General features: G+C 40.7%; 1 long non-coding RNA gene across 1 annotated transcript in view; it reads right to left on the bottom strand.

Annotated features, from left to right (window-relative positions):
- LOC135968255 (uncharacterized) overlaps nt 1-27,499 on the bottom strand; it is a 52,607-nt gene that overhangs the window by 981 nt on the left and 24,127 nt on the right. The gene's annotated exons all lie outside the window — the stretch shown is intronic.

The raw sequence follows: 27,499 nt of genomic DNA, 5'->3' as shown, positions 1-27,499 counted from the left end.
GAAGCAAAAGTTTTTCTTTGTTCTTCTCCTGCCCTCCTGTCTCTCAGTCCCATCCTCTCCCGAGGCTAGCCGTAGAAACTAGAATTCCTCTTCCCCAAGGCGGATCATGGAAACCAGAGCCCCTTTTGGTCAAAGTCAGTCATAAGGCCTAAAAACATCACTCTAACTTTGCCTCCATCTTTCCATGTAAAAACTGATCATAGGGAAATTATCTAACCTTTTTTGACTGTAGGTCCTAAGATCTCCATTCCAGAGAGGGCCCTGCCCCACACCCAGAAGAAAGGAATGCTGCTCAGAGAGGCCAAGAAGAATCTAGATGGACAGGCCTTGTGGGGTTTCCCCACTCAGTCTATTAACCTTAGATCAAACCCTTTTTGTCCAGTCATATTCCCATATGGATGTCTATATTTTGTTGAACCTAAGCATAAAAAATGGACAATGTCCCCTGTATCTTTGGGTCTTCATTCTGAAGGCTCATGTGTACACACGTTAAAGAAAGTTGTATGCTTTTTCTCTGACATAGCCAGCAAGTCAGAGGTGGCTTTTGGCAGAAGGCCTTAGTTCTTCCCCACGGGGCCTCTTAAAGAGGCTGCCTAAGTTGTCTTGCAGTCTGCAAGCCAACTTCCTCAGTCTGAGGGATACAAGAGTGAAGGTAGGAGTGACAATGTCTTTTATGACTTTGCCTTCATCCATCTACACTTCCACCACATTTCATTTGTTAGAAGCAAGTAAATAAGTCCAGCTCATATCCAAAGAAAGAGGAAAAGCCTACTGAGGAGAGGAATTTTAACATATGTCAACAAATTTGTGGACATATGTTAAAACCACCACAAGAAGCTCCCATTTCAAGCTATCATAGGTTGACTTCCTTCAGGTTTGGAAGGACTCAGCTTTAACCTGACTACATCCAGTCTGAGTCCCTTGGTGTGGTCCCTTTCTGCAATAGTTATATTGTTTCTGAATTGCTTATTCCTGCCTACCACCTTATCTTTGCTTCAACAGCACAGGGCTGCATTTGACCCTCTTTTGAGGACCCCTTTCTTCCTGAGTAGCTGTTAGTTTATCTATTCATTTATTTATTTGTTCTTTTGCTTTCCCCTTTTTCCTTCCTTCTTCTTTCCTTCCTTTTTTATTTCCTTTCTTCATCAATTATCTGTACACAGATACTGTGAAGAGTGAAAACATACACAAGACATGCTTAAAAGGTATTCTGACTTAGAGATTCTCATTCATAATATAATTACACTCATCAGCCAAGCAAATTCACCAAATATCTGAATCTGGTAAACACAGATTCGGATTTCAAGATATTTGTATTATAGTAAATCTAGGCATTGACAGCATCAAACATATTCTTCCAGAGTGAAAAGTCCTAACAAATTAAGCTCTTTGGCTTGTAATGAATACAGACAAAGACAAGGAAGGGGAAGGGGGAAACTGAGTTTAGGGATTTTGTGGGGTGCTGCTAGGGAGTTAAAGAAATTCTTGGAAATCAGAAGGGGACAAATTTAGGGGAAAAAGCAGAGAAAAATTCTCTGATTAAAAGAATGTTCTAAGACATTGAAGTATTGGCAGAAGAACAGACGAATAGATAAATGGAATGGAAAAGAGAGGCTAGAAATAGACTCAGACAAATATAGTCAACTGATCTTTGATAAAGGAGCAAATGCAATTCAATGGAAAAAGGATGGTCTTTTCAATAAATGATGTTGGAACGTCTGGACATCCACATACAAAAAAGAGAAAAATGAATCTAGACCTAGAGCTTATGACTTTCACAAAACTTACTCAAAATGGAATAGACTATATGATACAAACTATAAAACTAGAAGATCACATAGGAGAAAATCTAGGTGACCTTGGATTTGGCATGAATTCTTAGATACCACACCAAAAGCATAAAAGAAAAAAAGGGTAAGTTGTACATCATTGAAATTAGAAACTTCTGTGCAAAACACCACTGTTTAAGGAAAAAAAAAATAAGCCACAGACTGGTAGCAAATCTTTGCAAAATACATAGAAAAGGACTGTTATCAAAAATATACAAAGAACTCTAAAAACTTACCAATAAGGAAACAAGCAAACCAATTTTTAAAAATGTAAACAGCTCACCAAAGAAGACATACATATGGCAAATGGGCGTATGAAAGGATTCTCAATATATTAATTATTAAGGAATTTCAAATTAAAACAGCAATGAAATATTACTACCTGACTATTAGAATGGCCCGAATCGAAAACACTTGACAATACCAAATGCTAGTGAAGATGTGGAGCAATAGGAACACTCATTCATTCCTGGTGGGATTGCAAAATGGTACAGCCATGTGAAAGACCATTTCTTACAAAATTAAGCATACAAATAACCCCATTAAAAGTAGCAAAAGACCCGAACATACACTTCTCAAAAAAAGACATTCAAGTGGTCAAAAAACATGAAAAAATGCTCAACATCACTAATCATCAGAGAAATGCAAATCAAAACCACAATGAGACACCATCTCCCACCAGTCAGAATGGCTATTTTTAAAAAGTCAAATAACAACAGATGCTGGCAAGGCTGAAGAAAAGGGAATACATTGTTGGTGGGAATGTAAATTAGTTCAACCAGTGTGGAAAGCAGTTTGGAGATTTCTTAAAGAATTTAAAACAGAAGTACTATTCAACTCAGCAATCCCATTACTGGGTATACATAAAAATACAAAAAATTAGCCAGGTGTGGTGGCAGGCGCCTGTAGTCCCAGCTACTCAGGAGGCTGAGGCAGGAGAATGGTGTGAACCCGGGAGGCAGAGCTTGCAGTGAGCCGAGATGGCGCCACTGCACTCCAGCCTGGGTGACAGAGCAAGACTCCGTCTCAAAAAAAAAAAAAAAATCTTCCTATCAAAAAGATACATGCACTTGTATGTTCGTTGCTACACTAGTCACAATAGCAAAGACATGGAATCAACCTAGGTGTCTATCAGCAGAGGATTGCATAAAGAAAATGAGGTACATACACACCATGGGATACTATGCAACCATAAAAAAGTATGAAATCATGTCCTTTGCACCAATATGGATGCAGCTGGAGACAATCGTCATAAGCAAATTAACACAGGAACAGAAAACCAAATACCACATGTTCTCACTTATAAGCAAGAGCTAAACACTGGGTGCTCATGGATCTAAATATGGTAACAATAGAAACTGGCAACTATGGCCGGGCATGGTGGCTCATGCCTGTAATCCCAGCACTTTGGGAGGCCAAGGCAGGCGGATCACAAGGTCAGGAGTTCGAGACCAGCCTGGCCAATATGGTGAAACCCCGTCTCTACTAAAAATACAAAAATTAGCTTGGTATGGTGGTACGTGCCTGTAGTCCCAGCTACTCAGGAGGCTGAGGCAGGAGAATTGCTTGAACCTGGGAGGCAGAAGTTGCAGTGAGCCGAGACCGCCCTGCTGCACTCCAGCCTGGGGGACAGAGCGAGACTCCGTCTCAAAAAAAAAAAAAAAAAAACCTTTTTAATTGATTAATACCCATGCTAAACAAAGTCCCCAGTTCTGGAATATTTTATTTGAAGCACTAATACTTTCATTCAAACCAGATTTTAAGGTCCTCCTTCCTTAGGATTGTCAATATTCATATTTTAAATAAAATCTTCATTTGGCAAATTAAAACCATTGCCTCCTGGAAAATGAGTTAATGGTGTTACAGGGATCCATCCAGGTGCTATGTAAAGGGAAAATCTCTTTATGCTTCAGACCCCAACAGAAGTGACTCTTCCCAACAAAGATGTATTAATAGTTAAAAATAGGGCGGGCTCGGTGGCTCATGCCTGTAATCCCAGCATTTTGGGAGGCCGAGACAGATGGATCACCTGAGGTCAGCAGTTCAAGACCAGCCTGGACAACATGGTGAAACCCTGTCTCTACTAAAAATGCAAAAACTAACTGGGACACGGTGGTGCACACCTGTAATCCCAGCTACTCAGAAGGCTGAGGCAAGAGAATGGCTTGAACCCAGAAGATGGAGGTTGTGGTGAGCCAAGACTGCACCATTGCACTCCAGACTGGGCAACAGCCAAACAAAACTCCTTCTCAAACACACACACACACACACACACACACACACACACACACACACGAAGTTCTCAGCACAGGAAGGCATGCTGGAGAGAAGCAAAGACTTGCTTGGTACAACTGAGGAACTTAGATTCAATTCCTAAAGTAAATGTTCATATTTCCAGATGTCAAGACTAAAAACTGTCTGCAAATCCAAATCCATAATCTCTCATCTGAAACCCTTGAAGCAGTTGTGTTTCAGAAATCAGAATTTTCAGGATTTTAGAAAGGACACTATGAAAACCCAACTAACGTGGAACACTGCTTGCAGGACGTGTAGCAACGTCTCATATAAAACAAATTAAAACTTCCGCCACCAATTATTAGTAATGTCCTATATGAAGGGGTAAGGAGTGTGACTAGCCTCTCTCTGACTCAAGCATGGTTGTACAGGCAAATCAGAGCAGGAGAGGGCAGTTTCGCCACCAAATGAGATTCATTTTCAGAGTTCTTGGACTTTGGAATTGTGGATAATAGACTGTTAGTTGCTATAGTAAAGAGATCTAACACAAGAAAATGATACGTTAGTGTAGCGGAGGGTAGGAAACAAGAATGTGGGAAAGAGGAAAATATTAGCAGACTCTGAAAGAGGACAACAGACCACACAGGCAAACTAATCATTTTCTTAACCACAGTGGCTGAAGGTCTTCGTGACATGGAACTGGAAGTTGGTTTCTGAAACAACTGCATTTCTTTAAAATTACTCTGTAACAGGAAGAAAAGCAGCCCTCTCCCACACATTTGAGGACCTGAGAATGATAGATGCCCACCCCAACTCTCTTTCTTTTAGAAAGCTTACCTGAAAAACTGTCTAAAAATTCAATACAACACCAAAACTAGAAAGAACAAACTTTTTATTTTAGAGCCTTTGATAGGCTTAGGAATGAGCATTACTAGGGGCTTTGTTCTTTAATATATTCCAAGGCACCGTCTGAAAAAAGCAAAGGGAACAAAGGCAAGTGCCTCCGTTTTTGATCCTTTACTTAACTGTATTTTTTGGCTGGAGCAAGCATCCTGAGTATTTTGCAGATAGAAAAAGGTATATGAATGTATTATACTGGCATTTGTGTGAGAATCAATGTTTGTCCTGGGGAGCGTACTCTGTGTGTGTGTGTGTGTGTGTGTGTGTGTGTGTGTGTGTGTGTGTCTAATTGATATATGTACTAGTTACCCATTGGAAGTTCTGAAAGGATGAAGAAACATGTTTGTGTCTGCAGTTGCCATGGAGACCACAAAGGGGAGTCAACTTGAAGTGGCAAAGGTGAAAATGGACTGTTCTTTGATGCTGAGAGTTGCAAGGGCCCCTTGGTTTGAGCTGCTCAAATTCCAATATCCCAGCTCCACTCCTCACTGGTGCTGCTGAAGACTGAGTAAGTTAGACTTAGGAAACCTCGTGCTGAGGATTACCACATCCCACAAGCTACTCAAGATGGTGATGGGGTTCAGGACATGCTACCTCAAAATATGGCATCTTGGTTGGCATTTGAGGAAACAGCAGAAGCAAGATGGTTACTGTGATCTTCTCCTGCCCTTCCCCTCTAAAGACAGGCCATGAAAGAATTCTCTGGCCTTCCACTGAAGTAGGTCATAATGCCCTCATGTGCCATATACCTGTTTAAAAAGTAAAGTAGAGGTTCCTCTTCAAAGACTTTCCTCCCTAATTAGGAATAAATAGTAACCTCTCTAAGAATCAAAATTTATTCAAAGACCCATGCTAACATTCTTAAATATCTGCTAGCCATAATAAAGAAATCAATGTACTTTATATTCTCAGCTCCCACAATGTAGCCTAAATATTTGCCCTGGCATGCTTATACTGTTCCAAGCAAGCATTAGGTCATAGCCTGTTCCTCTTCCTTATTCAAAAGTGTTTTTACCTTTCTCAGCATTCCACAAGTTACTTCCTCCTTCCTTTGTTCTTCTCTACCTTTGCCTCTTTTAAAAAGTTCTAAGTTGCTAGCTGAACGGGACAAATACAGAATGTGAGGTCCCGTTCCAGCCAGTGGAAACCGGACGCAGCAGTAGGGTGGATGCGTCAGGTTATAAATGAGCCTGTCTCCTTTGTTCAGTGTACTCTCTTGGCAAAACTGCTGGCGAGTGTATCCTTTCTGCAGGCAGTAAAAATGGCCTTACTAAATAAATTAATGTTCAAGTGGTATTTCTTTACGGCATGGGGAACAAGTATTTCAAACACCTGGAAGAAAGGAATGTCACACTGGGGCACACCGAAGAATCTGAACAACCAGGCCTTGCTAAGTTCTCCCTAGTTTATTACCATTACATCATTTCCTTTTGAAAGTTGCACATACCAGGATGAAAGCACTTTCGTCAGACCCAGACAAAATAGAACTGAGAAGGCCTGAAGGAGCAGAGGCTCATGCTACGTGTCTGAGAAAAGAACTGTTTCCAAGGGCTCTCTAAAAACCCTTCATGCATCTTTTGCTTTGATAAGGCTCATCACTAGACATCCTTTAGGACTGCAGTAATTCGGGTAAGACGCACTCGGAAGAACACTTGCTGAGTAATGGCATCTCCGCCAACGAACTGACAACAACTCTGGCTTTGACCCTCCAGAACTAATAAACTCTGCTTCTAAGCAGCTTGTTTAACTTTCTTTTTGCTAATAAAACTTCTTCTTTACCCTTCTCTCACAGAATGCACTGGTGGCTTGCATTTACTTCATGCATCCTAGATTATAATCCTTATTTCTATTCCCGACTATTCTCAACATATTTAGAGAGAATTTTTTTCTAGTGTCTTTCTTTTTCAGGTTGACACTTTTGTCCCCTAATCTTATTTCTCCACAACTGTCCACCTTTTCATCCAATTTAATATAAAAATACAGAAACTTCCCTGTTTCTTTGGGTCACATTTCTTGAGGGTTCCCACATAAATAAATTTGTGTGCGTTTCTCCTGTTAATTTATCTTTTATTACAGGTGCCTCAGCCATGAACTTAGCAATGGGTGAGAAATCTTTTCTCCCCTACAATGGCAAGGTGGGAGTTGATGGGGAGGGGTGGCAACCTAGAGCCAAATTATCAGCCTCTATCAGGATTTACAAAAAAAAAAGGGGGGGTAGGCTTCTAAGAAGACTCTCTCAGAGAAAGTTGTGAACTGGAAGACAGGGGAGGGAGGCTAGGATTTGAGGAGTTGCACAAGGTGGACCACTTTTGAGAGATTAAATTTTTGTGCTTTTCATTTGGACTACAGGGAAAATTAAATGAAGCTATTACTGATGTGGGAGGAATAGCTTCCTGTAACAGGAGACTGTGGCTTCCTATAACAGGAGACTATCACAGTTACCAGCAGGTATGTGAACAGTGGCCCACTGCAGAGTTGGGAGCAGAAATGAATCAAATTTCCTCATTTCCTATTATTCTGGAGCAGTGCTTCTCAAAATGTAACGTGCATATGAATCACCTGAAGATGTTATTGTTGAAATGCAGTAGATCTGGGGTAGGGCCTGAGTTTGCATTTCCAACAAGGCCCCAGATGATGCCAGAGCTGCTGCTCCTCCAAGCACACTTTGAGTACACTCAGACAATGACCACTGAACAAGGGAAGGCAGCCAACTCCGGATACAAGTAGGGGAAGCAGCATGTTGGGTACCTAATATTTATCCATTGTTGTATGGTGAGATAATTATGGTTCTTTGATCTCAAAAAGCCCGTCATTATCTTAAAAAAAGGCTAAATTAATGATGCCTCTAAGATATTACTATAGATTGTTATTTGGAGCAGGGACTCATTTGACTATTTTCTTTGAGATTTAGTCTCTCAAAGTGGACAAAAATTTCTCTAACTAGTTGCTGGCAGTGTTTACTAATCATTGCATTAACAGAGGCAACAATGGTCAGAAATTATTACTGGGATATTGAAACCACCTTGCAAACATTGTGACACTGAGAGAAGTCTAGCATGGCTGACTCCATCTTGCTTCTAGCCTCATAGGCTGGCTGTCCTCACTCATTCCTGGGCATAGGCCCATCAGACCATGGGAGGAATTTAGTTTAGTTTAACTTGGAAGCAAAGTACCTCCCTAAAGTTGACCCCCTCCCTGTTCAGGGACTGAAACCACATTTGTAAGACTAATAAAAGATCACAAGATTAAGATGATGGGAGGAGCCCAAATTCTGCTACAATATAGGCATAGTTAAATGCTAACCAACCATTATTCCCTGGCTTGCTTTTCTAGAATCCCTTACTGCTCAGGAGTCATAAAGCTGGAGGTCACAAGATTTGTAACTTTCCCAAGTGCTCCTATAGATGACATCACTATTGTCAAACCTAAGATTGGTCTTTGAGATATTTTTTAGACTTTTGCATTCTGATGACCAACTGACTCCACCTGGACTCATACGAAGGAACTGACTCAACTGGTGACTCCCACCCAGAAACTGACTCAGCACGCCAAAACCATTTGGGCACTCCTATGATTTCATTCCCAGCCAATCTGGAGCATCCATTCCCTACCCCCCTGCCCACCAAATTATACTTACAAACTGTAGCCTCCAGGCTCTCAGGGAGGCGGATTTGAGAATTAATCTCCTGTTGTTCTGCTTGGCTGGCCCTATGATAATCAAACTTTTTCTCTGCTGCAATACCACTGTCTCAGTGAATTGGCTTTATATGTGAAGTGGGTTAGATGAACCCATCAGGTGATTACGATATTTGTAATTCCTAATAAAAACTACAAGAAGGTTAGAATTTTCTGGGATGAGCCAAATTAAGAAAAAAGAAAAAAAGAAATTCCAAATTATAGGGATTATCAGACAACATTAGCAGAGATTTTCATCATGTTACTATTATCCTAAAAACATCACCTGGATTGCAGCCTTGTGAAGGCATGAGAAGAGAACCCAGTGAAACTGTGCCTGGACTTCTGGCCTATAGTGACTGTGAGATAATAAAATGGGTGTTTTTCTAAGTCATTAAATTTGTGGTAATTTGTTGCAAAACAATTCTATGAAGCAATAGAAAGCTACTATATTTACTGAACTTTTTTTCCTACCAATTCTAATCTGTTAAGCCTACTGAATGAATTTTTAATTTCAACTGTTGTACTTTTTTATTCTATAATTTTTCTTTAGTTCTTTATTATAGTTTCCATTTCTCTGATTATTCATTAAAACCATATTTTCTTTAAGTCCTTGGTATGTTTATGTTTATAACAGCTTTTTAAAAGTGTGTATTTGTTAAATCCAATGTCTGAGCTATCTCAGCATCTGTTCGACTTTCTTTTCTTAGCTCTTGCTCTTCTTTGCATGTCTGTTAATTTTTTTTATTGTTTAGTAGACATTGTTGGTGATACATTTTATAGATTCTGAATTTCAATATGTCATTCTCTAAATAATGTTAAGCTACGCTTTTAAGCTGTTAATGATGGTTGATCACTTTCAAGTTGCATGGGCTTCCTCAGGGAAAATCTGTGGAAGCCCCAAGATATTTACTAAGCTCACAGAAATCAAATTCCAATCTCTGTTTACCCAGTAGATTTTGACAAGGCTTTGTTTTAGAGGCTTTTTTTTTTAGAGTGATCTAGAATAGGCCTTGCTCCAGGACATAATCCTCATCCCTAAGGCATGGCCTTTATAAATTCCTGGGATATTAATGAGGTCACTCTACTCTGGCTGGAACTCAGTTTCAATGTCTGTCAGCACTGTTCGACTTCTCATATTGTTCCAAACTCAACTGTACAGCAGCAACTCTCTGGTAAGACTCCCAAAGGTTCAGTCTGTGCCTGTACAACCCAGTCCTCAGATAAAAACACAGAGATCCCACAAACACATACCTGCACCCCCCATTTTGCACAGATGCCTCCTTCCCCATTCCCAGGCCTACCAATTCCAGGCATCTTGGCAGCCCAAACTCTGATCTCTGCCTCCTTAGCTCAAAAAGACCACTCATCTTGGCAAAGGCTCCACCTCCCTATGCCATAGCCTGGAAATCACCCCCAGACAGAGATTCTAGATGAATATAGAGCTTATCTTATGAGTTTTTCTTATTTCAGTGATCACAGTCTTCTACCTGTTACCCAATTTATAAAACTGTTGCCTCATATGATTTTATTGTTTTCATTCAGCAAGAGGCCTAGTCTGGTACTAGGTACTCAGACATGGCTAGAAGCAGAAATCTTTTTTCATCCCTTTTTAAAAACTGTGGCAAGAACACAACATGAAAGTTATCTTTTTAACACATTTTTAAGTGTACAATATAGCATTGTTAACTATAGGCACGAGGTTGTACAGTAGAGCTCTGGAATTTATTCATCTTGCATAATCCAGGCTTTATGCAGATCGATTAGCCACTCGTAATGATCCCTTTCTTCCAGCCCCTGGCAACCACTATTCTACTGCCTGCTCCTGTGAGTCTGACTACTTTAGCTACCTCACGTAAGTGAAATCATGCAGGATTTATCCTTCTATAACTTAGCATAATGTTTTTAAGGTTTATTCATATTGTTGTATATTATGGGATTTCCTTCCCTTTTTCAAGGCTGAATAATATTCCATTGAATGTATATACCACATCTTTTAAATCCATTAACCTATCCATGGACTCTTATGTTGGTCCCACACCTTGGCTATTATGAATAATGCTGCAATGAAGATGGGAGTGCTAATGTCTCTTCAAGATCCTGATTTCTATTCTTTTGGATAAATGCTGAGAAGTGAGATTGCTGGATCATACGGTTGTTCTATTTTTAATTTGTTGAGGAAAATTATTTCATCGATATTACACCAAAATCACAGGCAACAGTCATAAAAATAAGCAAGCAGGACAACATCAAACTGAAAAGCTTCTGTACAGCAAAAGACACAACAGAGTAAAAGGCAACCTGTGCAATGGGAGAAAATATTTGCAAACCATATATCAGATAAAGAGTTAATTTCCAAAATATATAAAGAACTATGACTCACTCACAAGAAAACTAATAACTCATTTTTTTAAATGGGCTAAAGACTTAAATAGACGTTTTCTTTCATCCTTCCTTTTAAAATGATTGTTTTTATTATCAATTTTAACATTGAAAAAGCTCTTGTTTTCCAACTTTTCATAGCCTATGATGCAAAGGTTCATCAAGTGTTTTAAACTTGGAATAGGTTTTTTGTATATAAAATCAGAGTGTATATATGCAACAAAAAATGCTGGAAAGCACTATTACTGCTTTGTCATTTCTTTAAAGTATCATTATGACACGTGTACCATTATAAAGTATTTCTCAGGCTGGTATATATCACATAAAAATCTTATCTTTTGATACAGTCTGAGTGGCCAGATCAAGGTCACTTTAACTCATTGCTATTTCTTAATCCTGCAATGAGCAATGGGTGGTAAGAAAGGGAAGGAAAGATGGTTAGGTAGTCTGCCAACATACTGGTCCTCAGATGAGGGGAAAGGGAGGTAGAAGTATGGGGCTAAGGAAGAAGGTGACCCAGCGGCTGCCAGCGTGCCAGCCAAATGCACCAATGAGAGCCAAAGTGGACAAACAGAAGCTTGGGTCCTCTGATGCCCCAGGAGGAAGGGAGGAAAAGAACATGATTTTCGTCCCTGATGCCAGCCAAATGTGATATCCAAGTTGAGCATATCCTTCCCAAGTTCAGGAGTCCATGTAAATCAGGGATATGAAACTAAGGACTGACGATTACTACTGTCACAACAGCACTTACATGTCAAAACAGGCGTATCTTCACTAATGTGCTTTTTAATGTTTTCTTTTAAAACACTTGTTACATTAAGAATTGACACCAGGCAGGCATGGTGGCTCACACCTGTAATCCCAACACTTTGGGAGGTCAAGGCAGAAGGATTGCTTGAGCCCAGGAGTTCAAGACCAGAATGTGTAACACAGTGAGAGCCCGACTCTACAAAAAATTAAAAAATTAGCCAGGTGCGGTGGTGGGAGCCTGCAGTCCCAGCTACTTGGGAAGCTGAAGCAGGAGGATTGCTTGAGCCCAGGAGTTCGAGGCTGCAGTTAGCTATGATCTGGCCACTGCACTCCAGCTTAGAGACAGAGCAAGAATTTAAAAAAATAAAACAAGTAAACAATTGACACCAACATAAACCTATGATGCCATAATAATCATAAAATTCAAATATCGGCAAATGTCACTCTGTAACATAAAATTCAAATATCAGCAAATGTCACTCTGTAACTGAAGATTTAAACAAAATTAGCTGAAACATTCCTACCTACAAAGTGTAGGAGATCTAATGCTGTCTAAAGATTTCTGCAGCTTTCCCAGGGTTTACCTTCTCATGTGCAATTCTGGCTCATGGTTTCTGCTCTGGCAGGACTTACGAATCTCAGTGAGGTGTCACCTCTTGTATACCAAACTAGATGTCAAATTCAACTGCTTGTCCTTGGTTTACACACACACATGCGTGCACACACACACACATGAACTCATACAAGGCATTCATGTGTATAGCAGAGTTTACTGAGGTTTGGAGTTGACAGAGGCATGCACAATTCTGCATTTCCAACAACTTGAAAATTAGAGGAAGCCTGTGTTTAGATTTCCTTTGGCTACCTTGCCATGTTGTTCGTGGCCTGCATACCTCCAACACCATCCTCCTCCCAGAGGAACACTTCCTCAGAAAATCCACAGAAATTTAATTTCCTCACTTTATTATGTAAAGCAATTAAACTCAACCATGCTCTTTAGTGATATCAAGGGGAAAAAAGCAGTTCCCAAACTAAGAAATGGAAGAACTGTGTATTCTGCACCTTTTGTAGCTTGAATAAAATAATTACAGGCAATAACCTGTTTAAAATATCACTGTATTGGCCCCATTTGATCTTTTCACGTTGATTGGCCTAATCAGCACCTCAGTCAGGGGATGAAACTTTGTTATTCCAATTAGTAGCACCACAGATGTATCTTTGTCATTTGCTTGTAGATGGTTTTTCTTTCTTGACTGGTAGATAGCTGCCTAGCATCTCAGACCACCTTACTGCAGACTTTTTTCAAACCACGGATAGGGTCATGATGAAATGACCTACAAATGTAGGAAATGAAACTGCAAACTATTCTTATATTAAAAAACATTAGCTGCCTATGCAATTATTCTCTTTCCTATTTCACCCCTTTATTATCAGTCTCTCTGTCTTATTATTTCTCTCTTTTTCTCTCTCCCTCCCATTTTCACTTTACAGGTTCCATTGACACTAGCAAATTAATAAATTCTGATACAAACTCAATATCTAATTTGTCTAAGGACAATGAACTCTTCTAAATAAATGATCAAAAGGCACATGGAAAGATGCTCAACATAATTATTCATGTAAGAAATGTAAATGAAATCCACTCTAAGTTACTACTCCATACCTATTAGAATGGCTAAAACTTAGACTTGACCATACCAAGTGCTAATGAAAATATGGAGGAATTCAAACTCTCATCTACTACTGGTGGTGATATAAGATGGCACAGCTACTTTGGAAAACACCAACAATTCCTAACATGGCTAAGCTTATACTTACTATATTATGCAGCAACTCCGCTCCCAGCAATTTGTCCAAGAGAAATGAAAACACATGTCTACACAAAACTTGTACACAAAAGTTCATAGCTGTTAGCTATGTACATTGTGATAACCTAAATCTGGAAATGACCTAAATGCTCAACTATAGGTAAATGAATAAATTGTAGTATATCCAAAAAGTAGAATACTATGTAATAAGAAGAAACAAACTATTGATACGGACTGCAACATGGGTAAACTGCAATGTAATTATGCTGAATGAAGGAAGCCAGACAAAAAAAAAGAGTAGATGCTTAAAATTCCATGTACGTAAGGTTATAGGAAGTGCAAACTAATGCATAATGATAGAAAGCAGATGAATGGTTGAGGAGAAACAACAAAGAAACAGGGAACTCTCGGTGGGTGGGTGGGTGGGTAAAAGATATGTTCATTATCTTGATTCTGGTGGTAGCTTCACAGGTGCACACATATATTAAAACTTATCGAATTGTAGATGTGAAATATGTGCAGCATACTACATGCCAACTAGTCATCAGTAGAGCTGTTAAAGATCTTGGCTATCCTCCGTAATCATTCCCTAAATGACAATAAGAGAATGTTCTATGGAAAAGAACTACCTATGTTTTCATCTTTGTTTCATTTTCTAAATACATTTGATATTGTGATAAAATGTGAATTATGGGTGATTTTTATTATTTTTAAATGAGTAAGTTTTTAAAATACCTATGAAATGCTATAATATACATTTATTTTTATTGGAATAGGTATTGGGCTCTATAAGAGTTCTCAGGAAGTTTAGAAAATGACTCTTGTTATGAGTTAGATTGTGTCCTCCCAAAATTCATATGTTGAAGTCCAGACCCCAGTACCTCAGAATGTGACCTTATTTGGAAACAGGATCTTTATAGAGGTAATCAAGTTAACATGAAGTCATTAGGTTGGGCCCTAATCTAATAAGACTGCTGTCCTCATACAAAGGAGAAATTTGGAGACAGGCACAGATACAAGAAGCTGTGCGAACATGAAGACAAGTCAAGGCGAGAGGCCCGAAGCAGATTCTCCCTCACAGTCCTCAGGGGGAGCAACCCTGCAACACCTTGATCTTGACCTTCCAGCCTCCAGAACGGTGAGATAATGAATTTTGGTTCCTAAGCTATCGAGTTTGTGACACTTTGTTACAGCAGCCCTAACAAACTCATACAACACCACTGTGTAGCAGAGAGACAACATTCTCACCTGGAACTCAGGATCAGCTCTGGCATTTTTGAAAGAACCCATGAGGAAATTATCACTTGGACCACTCAGTAAGAAGCTAATTGCAGCAAAAATAAATATGTATGGCTTGAGAGGATTAATAATTCCTTAACTAAGTTACAAGGAAAAGAATGTCGGTGAACAGCAGTGATCCTCTGGTTCCTGTTACAAGTTTCTTAAGAGGCGACCGGGGAGAGTCACTGGAAAGAAGCTTGGGACTGAAAGGCAGCAGCTGACAGAACTTTACTTATGAAGAAACATACTTTTTAAAAAAAGTTATCATTATTATTTTGAGAGTCACAGTTTTACTTTGTCACCCAGGCTGGAATGCAGTGGCACGATCTCTGCTCACTGCAACCTCTACCTCCCAGGTTCAAGTAATTCTCCCGCCTCAGCCTCCCAAGTAGCTGGGATCACAGGCATGCACCACTACACCCAGCTAATTTTTGTATTATTAGTAGAGTCAGAGTTTCATCATGTTGGCCAGGCTGGTTTCGAACTCCTGACCTCAAGTGATCCGCCCACCTCGGCCTCCCAAAGTGCTGGGATTACAGGCGTGAGCCACTGCGCCTAGCCAGAAAGTTGTGTTTTTTGTTGTTGTTGTTGTTGTTGTTGTTGTTTTTGAGACGGAGTCTCTGTCACCCAGGCTGGAGTGCAGTGGCGCAATCTCGGCTCACTGCAACCTCCGCCCCTCCAGGTTTAAGCAATTCTCTGCCTCAGCCTCCGGAGTAGCTGGGATTACAGGCACATGCCACCACGCCCAGCTAATTTTTTTGTATTTTTAGTAGAGACAGGGTTTCACCATCTTGGCCAGGCTGGTCTTGAACTCCTGACCTTGTGATCCACCCGCCTCAGCCTCCCAAAGTGCTGGGATCAGAAAGTTATTTTTTTAATGTGAATGTAAATGTTAGTTGACAGGTAATACTAGATAACAGTTTGAATGTGCTTGTTCTCCTGCGTATTTCAGATATTATATTATGTTATTTTTTTAATAAATAGTTTAACTTATAGTGATCTTAAAAAGCTGCTATTGAACACCACTCATTATCAAAAATTAGATATTACATTTATAACCAAGAAAAGTCAGAGAAATAAAAATAAGATCAGAAGTTACAAATACAGCACTTACGCCCATGATTTTATTCATTTTGCTCATTAATGTTTAAAATAGTTAAAATAAAAAAATGGTTAGAAATAGTTAAAATACAAATTCAACATGGGTGAGAATAATAATCACCTCATAAATGGAGAGCTTCACAGTAGCTGACTTTTAAGAGCAATGCTCTCCTGTTTTTAATCCCACTTTCAGGGGTGCCTGAGAGCTATCTGAATGCTAATTGTGACTCTCATGGAAACAAGAAATTCAGCCTCCTGACAATGTTTTTTTTTTTTTACCAGAAAAAATCTATCAGGTAGCTCAAAACAACAGCCATTAAATTGATGAAACACGTAATGTAACCTTTCTCCAATAAATTTCTATGAATCTAATTTTCTCGTATCATAGTCAATGACTTTTATTTGAAAAATGCAACAGAACATTTCCAAGTACCGGCCGTTTCTACCCAATCCCAGACAGCTGCTATCTGTTCTTGAAATATTGCTCTGAAAGTGAACAAGTGAAACTAGAATACATCCAGACCCTTCTCTTAATCAATTACTCCCCATGCTCCTAAGAATATTTTTAAAGGAAAGAAAGTGAAGGTTTCTCATCTCTTCCAGTCATCCCCAGAAGCCAGTGTAGTTCTTGTCCAACCTGGGTTTTTCAAGAAGTCTGAATGTCATAAAATGTGATGGCTCTCAGGAAAGACTCATACCCAAATCTCCTCCTACGTGGGTCTGCTATTGGTGATTGAATTCTCCACTGTTAAAGAAAAATGACTTTGCTTAAAGTACTGTCCTTTTTTTAAATGTAAAAAGATCCCAAGAAAACTAAAACTAAACAAAGGTCTATATTTAATGCCTCAGTTGATAAACGATAGCTGACAGAAGATATTGATTGGATGTAAATACACAAATGATACTTTATATCCGGCTAGAGCAGGGTTTCTCAATCTTACTGCTGTTGGAGCTAGATAAGTCCTTGTGCTGAAGTTGGGGATCTGCGCAGGAGGCTGTCCTGGGCATTGTTAAATATTTAGAAGCATCTCTGGACTCTAAACACTAGATACCAGTAGCAACTCCTCAGTTGTGACAACCAAAAATGTCTCTGGACAATTTTAAATGCCCCCTGGGAGCAAAACTTGATTGAGAACCACTGGACTACAGCTTTATATATAATGAGGCTACTAATACATGCAGTAACACAGAGGAATCTCAAAACCATTAGGATAAGTGAAAGAAGCCTTGCCTGAAAGAGTACTATTGTATGATTCCATTTATATGAAGTTCTAGAACAGCCAAAACTAGGCTATAGGGGAAAAAAATGGAACAGTGGTTGTCTATAGGTGAGTGGGTACAGGGGCTCATGGGATGAGATATGATGGGATTTTCTGGGATGATGATAATGCTTTATAGCTCAGAAGGAATTTGGGTTACACGTGCATGCATTTACCAAAAGTCAGCAAATATACACTTTAAGATTTGTGCATTTTATTTTATCTAAAGGAAAAAATAACACTAAAAAAAGTTGAACTAATGACATGGATGCTGAAGTATTTAGGGGGAAATATACTGATGTGTTCAATTTACTTTGCAATATATTAAAAAAAGTGACTTGGTGGATGAACAGAGGATGGATAGAGAGATATGTGATAAAGTAAAATGTTAATGAACCTTTGTATACAGTGGTATATGGTACACAATTTTTTTAAGTTGTTTAAATGTTTAAAATTTTTTCGTAGTAAAACACTGAGGAAAAAAAATTATGTGGCTAGTAAGTAGTGTTCAAGTTCCTAAGTCAGCAGCTTTATAAATATTTGTGCTGATAAAGCCAGCACTTTGCTCCCTCACTTCATCCACGTCTTCATTCAAACACCACCTTTTCAGTTATCTCTGACCCCCTTCTGTAAAATAATGCCACAATCCCCTGCCAAGTCCCCAACTTTGTCTTCTGCATCATCTTTCTTTATAGCACTTACCATAGCCTGACACATATTTATTTCCTATTTATCTCCTTCTGCCAGGACATAAACTCAATATGATCAGATTCATTGTCTGTTTTACACACTGTGGACTCCCCAAGGTCTAAAACCATGTTTGGTACACAGTAGAAGTTCGATCATTGTCGAACGAAAACAATGCTGAAAGGATCAAAATTTTTCATGTGCAATTGCTGTGTACAAGATGCTGGGCCAGACATACAAAGCAAGATTGGATATACTCTCTGTTCTCAAGGGATCTTCAGTCTAGTTGGGTGACGCAGGATGCTGATAAATAAGATAATCATAACACCCAGCAGTATATGCTAAGTGCCAAAGGAAGGCTAAAGAACAAAGCACAAAAGACTCCTTGAAGGAGAGGAGACTTAAGCTTTCTCTCAGAGGAACAGTAATGACTGCCTGGTTTCCTTGGAAATTATACTTGTCATTATAAATTAATACATTAGGATGCCACTTTTGAGGGTTGTGTGATGTATCAGTTCCCATGAATTCACTCAACTTGATGGATGCTGGCATAATAACGCTGTGGGAGTTCCCAAAGCGTTACTGGGATAATGAGATGGGTAATGAGAGGAAGGGGTAATGAGAGGCAGAATTTGAAGACCCAGAATAACTAATAGAATTAGTCTCAGAAGAAGGAATGTGATTTACAGCCCAGGTAGAGAAATTTACTTGGGACAGGAAAAAGAGGATTTCTCCTTCTGAGCCTACAGGGGATGAAGTTGCTTATAAGACTAGAATTGAGTAGGCGGGAAACAAGAAGATAATGGTGTCTGTGCCTTCATTTTCCCTCTGAAAGGGGAAAAAGGACCTTGGTCAAAGCCTAAGTGTCCAGGAAATGGATAGAGGCAATACCACATCGTGGTGAAGAGATTCTGCAGACAGAATCCTGGTTAATGCCAATTCTGTTACTTAGCAGCCGTGTTACAGTAGGTAGACAAACATGAGCAGGGCGGGAGGGGTCCCCCCAACCCACCCCCGATGGGAATAGCAGGTGACCATCAGGAGATGGTCAGGCAGTTCTTAAATGTCTATGTCTCTCTAAAATAATAATCGGTTGCAGCCAGCGCCAGAGAAAGGCAGTCTCCCAGTAGACAGAAAACACCTGAAACTGGTGATCAACAGCTTCCCGATAAGGTCTCAGGAACTGGGTGAGTGGGCTCAAGCATGTGCACGAAGAGGTAAAATAGTAGAGTTTAACTGGTATATGACCGTCCTCTAGGAACACTGGACTGGTGAGGAAAGAATGCGTTAAGTGAGCATGCGCACAACTTTAGTAAACACTGCACATGCGGCCCCTCCCATCTGCTGGCAGGCCACTGTGCGTGTGGACAGCCCGCCCCAGGGGAAGAATCAGGGGGGAAGTAACGCAACCCGGAAGCATGTCCAACGTGTGAAACCCTGAGTCAAAGGTCAAACTGCACTTGATCTCTAAAGTCACCTACCGGGCCCTCCTCCAAGTGTACTTTACTTCCTTTTGTGCCTGCTCTAAAGCTGTTTAATAAACCTTCACTTCTGCTCTAAAACCTGCCTGGGTCTCTCAGTCCGCCTGATGCCCCTGGTCAAATTCTTTCTTCTGAGGGGCCACATGACTCAGATACATTCCCTAGTGGTAACAGCTATGTGAGCCTAAGCAAGTTATATAACTTATCTGTGCCTTAATTTTCTCATCTATAAAATACAGATGTGAGATTATAATAGTATCTCCTTCACAGGGTTGTTAATTTAAATAAGTTAATACATGAGAAGTGTTTTGAATAGTGCTTGGCACATAGTATTGTTCGGAGGTCTGAGGAGAGTAGGGAAGATTCGTGAGAACTTTGCAAGAAAGCATTAAGAGAGGAAGGTTAGGCCAGGCGTGGTGGCTCACACCTGTAATCCCAGCACTTTGGGAGGCTGAGGCGGGTGGATCACCTGAGGTCAGGAGTTCAAGACCAGCGTGGCCAACATGGTGAAACCCCATCTCTACTAAAAACATAAAAATTATCTGGGTGTGGTGGAGGGCCCCTGTAATCCCAGCTACTCAGGAGGCTGGGGCAGGAGAATCACTTGAACCTGGGAGGCAGAGGTTGCAGTGAGCCCAGATTATGCCATTGCACTACAGCCTGGGCAACAAGAGTGAAACTCTGTCTCAAAAAAAAAAAAAAAAAAGAGAGAGAGAGAGAGAGGAAGGTAAAATGAATTTTCTCTGATGTCCAAATGAGGTCATAGACTGTAGATTAATTGTTGTACTAATCTAAAGACTTAGACTTTCTGTAGAATTAATCAGCCTCCAGTTGTTGGAGAATAGAAAGTGGACTTTAAGATGTAGCCAAGATTGAAGGCCTACAAAATGAGTTGTGTGGAACCATAGTGGATCTACGAGCTGAAAATGCTGGAGAAAGGAGTAGTTCAACTGGTCAACCTGAACACACAGGTCTAACAGAGAAGGTTGTAAACATGTGAGTTCGGGGCGTGGGGTCTTACACTCATGGAAGTCACCCAGGGTGGCAGCAGGAGTGAGGGTAGAAAGGAGGATTTGATTCTGGGGTGACAGTCATCATGTGTATGGGAGACTCCTGATGTTCAATCAATGGCGACAACAGGGAAAGGTGCGGAGAGGTGACGTTGTCCACAGAGAGGGGTTAAAAGACTGGGGTCATTTAGGGAGAGCAATTAGCTCTTTCAGGCCTCACGGAGTGGTATTCCTGGAGTGGCGGACAGGAGAGCGAGAGTGTTATGGACTGAATTGTGTGCCCGCCTCCCCCAACTCGTCATATGTTGAATCCCTAATCCCTAATGTGACTGTATTAGGAGATAAGGACTCTAAAGAGGTAATTAAGGTTAAATGAGGTCATTACCTCATTTTGCTCATACAGGGCCATTACATGCCAGTCTTTTTGGCCTAATGTCACAACCTGCCTCAGACCCAAAGGATAGTAGCATATAAAGCCTTCCCTGTGTGTTCCTCCTGATTTGGTGCCATCCTTCGTGGTGCTGTTCCCGGGTTGTTACAGGAGTATATAGAAACAGCACACCACCACTGTTCTATCCTTTCACCCCCATGACTAATGTCCTTATAAGAAGAGGAGGAAGCCCCAGGGGTGCACACTCACAGACGAAAGACCATGTGAGGACACAGTGCGAAAGCAGCCATCTGCGAAGCAAGGAGAGAGGCCTCAGGAGAATCTAACCAGGCCTGCACTTTGATCTTGGACTTGCAGCCTTCATCACTGAGAGAAAATAAGCTTCTCTGAAGCCATCCAGTCTGCAGTATTTGGTAATGGCAGCCCTAGGAGACTCACACAGAGGGCATGGCCCAGGATCTCACCTTTGTCTTTGAAGGACTAAAATCTAATTTTGTTTGTTTACATGATAAATAGTCATTCCAGAACTCACTCATATTTACCAAACTCATAAAAAGTTGCTGTGTAGACCAGAAGAGTAATTTGATTAACATAGCAAAATAAAGCCTCCAGAGAACTGGAATACATTGTGTCACTGCAAGGGCATTCTTTCCCCGAGCTATTTGGGAAGCTCAATTATTATTCGAAGGTCACTTGGTGAGCATGGTTTTAGAAGAAAGAGAAGTGAAGAGTACTGAAAGACATTGCTGTAACTCAATGCTGCCAGTGACATGGGCCTGTGACCACAAAATTGGTTTACATCCTCTTTGCTTATTCAACTTATGACTCTAACACCCACTGGTCTACTTCCTTCAAAGTGTCTTGCCGGTCATTTGTGGGAGTTTTTCTAGGTCTTGCCTCAAGGGAACTATACCACAGATCCCTGTTGCTTCTTAACACACAGCGCTGACCATCTTTGTAAAATAGTCCCCTGGTGGGGACAGCTGTCCCTCATGGTGACCACTCCAGTGCTTCCACTCTGCCCCCCGTGTGCAGACCCTGTTGCCACTAATTCCCTGGAGGACAGTTCAGACCAGACAGTGGCTTTTATTAATTTTTAGTAAAGTAGGAAGACAGAAAATGATGCAGAAACTATCCTATAACGCTACTAACCATAACCTCAAGAGTTCCTGGCAAGCTTGCAATAGACCTCCTCATAACGAGAGCAGGCCTGACTCTCCAGGCATCTCTAAGCATCCCCACAAATTGAGTTCAGACCCAATTGCACCCCAGGGGATGGCCTCTCCCACTCCGTCCTACCTCAGGATGACTGGCAGTAGAACCAGGTATTCCCCTCAAGGGAGGAACCCTCACATTCACCATGTGGTGTGGCTTCATGGCTCAGACATGGCAATAGCAAAAGCCAACAGTACCCTCCGTCTTAAAACCTCCCTTTTCTTGACACTTCCACCTACTAAAGATGCCAAGTATATGGATGTGATGGTGAAATGTGCCCAGATAAATCTTGAGATACAATATTGACCCCTGAGCGTGAAACCAATAGATTACAACCTAACAGATGTGATGCGCCCTGTTCAAAGGTTACTTTAGAGGTTATACTTTCTCCCAGGCCATAAACAGGAAGAACACATAAGGGCAACTGATGCTTGATTGGACACAAAAGGAGACTAGCTTTATCACTCCTGTGGACACATCAGAGACAGAATAGGTGAGCAGAGGATGGTGTCTACATGAAGGTAATAGATGGGTATTGGATAATGAGAAGCCATTCATCAGAGCCCAGGAAGAAGAAACCCAGAGCCTGGAAAGAAAAAACACTGAATGTGAGAAACTCAGTCACCAGAGAGTACTTTTCTGGGAAGCTGTGGTTGATGGAAAAGCAGGAATGCAGGTTGGAAAGGCAAAGCGAAGCAGAGGACAGCTGCTTCCTAATTCCACAGGTAGCTCCCAGCGGAGCCATCTCTAGTGTACGGCTCTTGAGACTTCATATTTATTTAGATTCTGCTTTACAGTTTACAAAGGACTTCATCTGTCTCTTATATGCTGAGGAAAGATAGTGGTGTTATACTCATATTGCTGAGGTTGACTGAGGCAAGATTTTAGAACTAGCAGAACTATAGAACTGATCTAGCACCCAGATCTTCAGCTTCCAATTCAAAGACATTTCCCCTCTCGGATTGCTAATCCAAACCAGAAGCTTGTCCTGCAGCTCTGCCTGCCCTTTCTGGTCAAGCCTCCTCAATGCCATCGCACTTTCCTACTTGCCTGGAATGCTTTCCCTTTATATTCCTCCTGATTTGGTGCCATCCTATTCCTTGGTTGTTACAGAGTATATACAAACAGCACAAGGCCATTGTTCTACCCTTTCACCCTTTGAGATGCAAGCACTATTTATCTTGGAATTTTTAATTTAGGTAATAACTAGACAAAGAATTATAGTACCTACTCCTTTCCTCCTTCAGCAAGGAGTCCTCAGGCAAGGTAACACTAACGGGGCCAGGTTCTGGGAAGAGAAGACTGCGAGGAGGGGGAAGAGAAGACTGCGAGGAGGAGGAAGAGGAGGAGGAGCCATTTCTCATTCTTTGTATTGTTAGCTGGTGAAGCAAAATGGATATATATTGTCTCTACAAACACACATTACAGCCAATGAGATGTAAAAAAGGTGGAAAATGGGCTACATTTAAAAAACATTATTTGCCGTGCATATTTTCCTGAGTCTCCTTGACCCTGAAAACTGAGGGACAAAAACCTTCAAAGCAGAGAAGGAAGGTAGTGAAAGGAAACCAAACCAGAATACGAGATGAACATCATTGACATCAGAAATCATCTGCTGGTCTCTGTTGTTAAGAAAAACCTGTTAGCCTGGCTTAATAGGGACAGCTCAGACAGCATGAGGTGGCTTGTGCTGAAAGAAAACATGCAGCTATCCCCCTATCCTTTGGGTTTAAGGCAGGCTCTAACATTAGGCTAAGAAGACTGGCATTTAATGGCCCTGTGTTTGTATAATGACCTTCCTTCTGTAGCTTGTGCTATCTCAGCTAATTGCTTTAGAACACTTCTGCTACATCTGGGTTTTTTTTTGTTTTTGTTTTTGTTGTTTGAGACAGAGTTTCACTCTTGTTTCCCAGGCTGGAGTGCAATGGCAAGATCTCGGCTCACTGCAACCTCTGCGTCCTGGGTTCAAGAGATTCTCTTGCCTCAGCCTCCCGAGTAGCTGGGACTACAGGTGCCTACCACCACACCTGGCTAATTTTTATTTTTTATTTTTGGGGGTTTTTGTTTGTTTTTGAGATGGAGTCTCGCTCTGTCGCCCAGGCTGGAGTGCAGTGGCGTGATCTTGGCTCACTGCAATCTCCAGCTAGCAAATTCAAGAGATTCTCCTGCCTCAGCCTCCCGAGTAGCCAGGACTACAGGTGTGTGCCACCACGCCCAGCTAATTTTTTGTATTTTAGTAGAGATGGGATTTCACCATGTTGGCCAGGATGGTCTTGATTTCCTGTCCTTGTGATCCGCCCACCTCAGCCTCCCAAAGTGCTGGGATTACAGGCATGAGCCACCATGCCTGGCCCATCTGCTGGGTTTTACTACTTTCTAATCCAGTCAAAATCCTCAATCCCGGTCAAGTCCCATGCCACTTAAACAAAATTTTGGGACATGAGGTTTTATGAACCAGAATTCATATGATTCACCTGGTGAGATATACGTGATGTGCTATCAGAAAGAAGGTAATGCCCAGAGAGAACACAAAGTCATTAAAAAAAAAAAAAAGGATCCTGATTTCTATGTCCTCTTATGTCACAAGGATGAGCTTTGAACAAAGCTTTGTTCCTTCCCATTGAGCTAGAGGTATCTTCCTGTGGATAGTCTGTGATCCTCTGAGTCAGACAGTTCTCAAACTCCTCTATGTAACCTGTAACTGAAGAATAAGGAGGTTCATAAATTTGGAAAGGAGAGCTTAAATTCTCAGCAAGGCTTGCAGCCTGTATGGTGGCAATTCTGACAGGCTGGGAAGCACAGCCTTCAGTCAGAAGCCAGAAACAGACACTTTGAGGGAGGGTGAAAGGGAACAGGAATTTATGCAAGCAGGGTGGACGATTAGTCACAGATATATATATCTTAGTTCTTCAGGTAATTCTGATATGAATACCCCCCACATTTAAAAAGCTATAGGAGGAGTCATGAATATTTATGAGAGGAGAAGCATGTACATGCACAGCTGAGCTTCATGCCCCTTCATAGGTCCCAAAAAATGGTGGTATTGGCAAGATCCGATCTTGGCCCTCTAACATCAAAAAGTAAAGCAGAAGACACAAAAACCCTCACTATGCATCCTCTGTGGACTGGCCAGAACCACTCTGTGGTAAGTGGTCTATCATTAGGAAGGAAGCCTGATTGGTTGTTGTGTCAACATTGCAAAAGGGAAGGGCAGCATCTGGCTGTTGACTGACAACTGTAGTGGCGTCTTTCCAAAAGGCTGGTTTCCCTTTCCATTACTAGGTATATACCCAAAGGATTATAAATCATGCTGCTATAAAGACACATGCACACATGTGTTTATTGCAGCACTATTCACAATAGCAAAGACTTGGAATCAACCCAGTCTGTCATCAGTGACAGACTGGATTAAGAAAATGTGGCACATATACACCATGGAATACTATGCAGCCATAGGAAAGGTAAGTTCGTGTCCTTTGTAGGGACATGGATGCAGCTGGAAACCATCATTCTCAGCAAAGTATCACAAGAACAGAAAACCAAACACCACATGTTCTCACTCATAGGTGGGAATTGAACAATGAGATCACTTGGACATAGGAAGGGGAACATTACACACTGGGGCCTATTGTGGGGAGGGGGGAGGCGGGAGGGATAGCATTAGGAGATATACCTAATGTAAATGACGAGTTAATGGATGCAGCACACCAACATGGCGCATGTATACATATGTAACAAACCTGCACGTTGTGCACATGTACCCTAGAACTTAAAAGTATAATAATATTAATAATTAAAAAAAAAAAAAAAGGCTGGCTTCTGGCCAGGCAAGGTGGCTCACACCTGTAATTTGAGCGCTTGGAGAGGCTGAGGCAGAAGGATGGCTTGAGCCTAGGAGTTTGAGACTAGCCTGGGCAACATGGCGAGACCTGTCTCATATTTTTTTAAAAATTAAAATAAATAAATACATAAAAATTTAAACATTTTTTAAAAATTGAGAACCAAAAAGGCTAGTTTCTGTTTAACCATCAGGGAAGAAAGCCCTAGTGGCGTCAGCAAGGAAGGAGGTATAATGAGGGATATTCAATCTCCCATCTCGTCAAGGCTAGGAACTCAGCTTCCAAGCTTTCTCTGGGGTCTCCTTGGGCAAGTGGGGGATTCATTCAGTTGGTGAGTGGGCTTAGAATTTTGTTTTTATTTCTGAAACCTGAGAGTAGTCCCAGACTTTTGGGAGAGAGGGTCCTGGTACCCACCATAATAAAATTCAAATTCTGGACTAATTGTGGTCTCATCCACTTGTCCCAGCAGTAGTGTGGGCCAGGCACCCTCAGGCCCTGCTTAGGCTGAGCTCCTATCCTATGACTTCATTTTCTCAGTAGGTGAAGCTGAGGCTTGTCCCAGGAGCCAATAGAAAGTCATCATGGTGAGGTGGGAAGCACGAGGACTGGAATCACCAGATCTGAATTCTAAACTTGGTTGGCTACTGACAACCTGTGTGACCTTAGACACTTAGTTCTAGGAGTTATTTAATAATAACTAAAAGTACCATAGATTAAGAGCCTATATGTGCCAAAGCCTATATTAAATACCTTACATATTTTAATTTATATATGTAAATAAAATATATGAGTTAAATAATTCTCACAACAACCCAAATGAAGTCTAATGTATCAATTTTTATTCTCATAGCATTTTATTTGCTAGAACAAATGAATACATTTAGCTCTATTTGGTCTGTAAAATATTTAGAGAAACCTAAAATCTTTAAGTATTTTATTTTAGACAATAGAATATAAAAACTTAGTTGATGTCATTACTGGAAAATTATCCAAATACCAAAGATAAATACCACATAAATCAGTGGATTACTTATTTATACAATTAAATTCCAGTAAATACAATAAGAAGACAACATCTTCAAGGGTCAGAATAGGGTTTGATGTATGACAAAATATAATTCAAGTTTATTTCACTAAAAAAAAATGGTCAATTAGAAAGCTTAGTGGGACAATCAGAAGTGTAGCAAGCTCTGATCAAGGGATAGCAGAGCATTGTCTCTAAAATGGTATAATTTTTGTTTTCATTTTGTCAGCAAATCAATGTTGTCAGGGTTCCCTGCAATGCGGAAATTAGGTTAAATTTGGAAAATCAAACTGAAAATCCGTCATGCTATGCGAGTCTAGACTGCTGAGAAAAATTACTAAACTACAGAAAGTTTTTTTCAATGAATGGTTGAGAATGTGGGGTTAGAAAGGTAGTCACCCCGTTCCTCATGCATCATTAAGGGTCATGTCAACACTCCTATAACAAAAGACAGGTTAACAAGAGAAAAGCACAACAAATTCACTTAATCAAAGTTTTACGTGACATGGGAGCCTTCAGAAATGAAGACTCAAAGACCCAGAGAAAACTTTTTTTGCTTAGGTTTGACGAAGAATGGACAGCTGTGTGAAATGTGGTTAGACAAAGGGTATGATCTAATGGTAATAGACTCA

Source organism: Macaca fascicularis, chromosome 18, assembly GCF_037993035.2.
Source record: "Macaca fascicularis isolate 582-1 chromosome 18, T2T-MFA8v1.1".
Classification (NCBI taxonomy): domain Eukaryota; kingdom Metazoa; phylum Chordata; class Mammalia; order Primates; family Cercopithecidae; genus Macaca; species Macaca fascicularis.
This window is presented reverse-complemented; position numbering and strand designations above follow the sequence as displayed.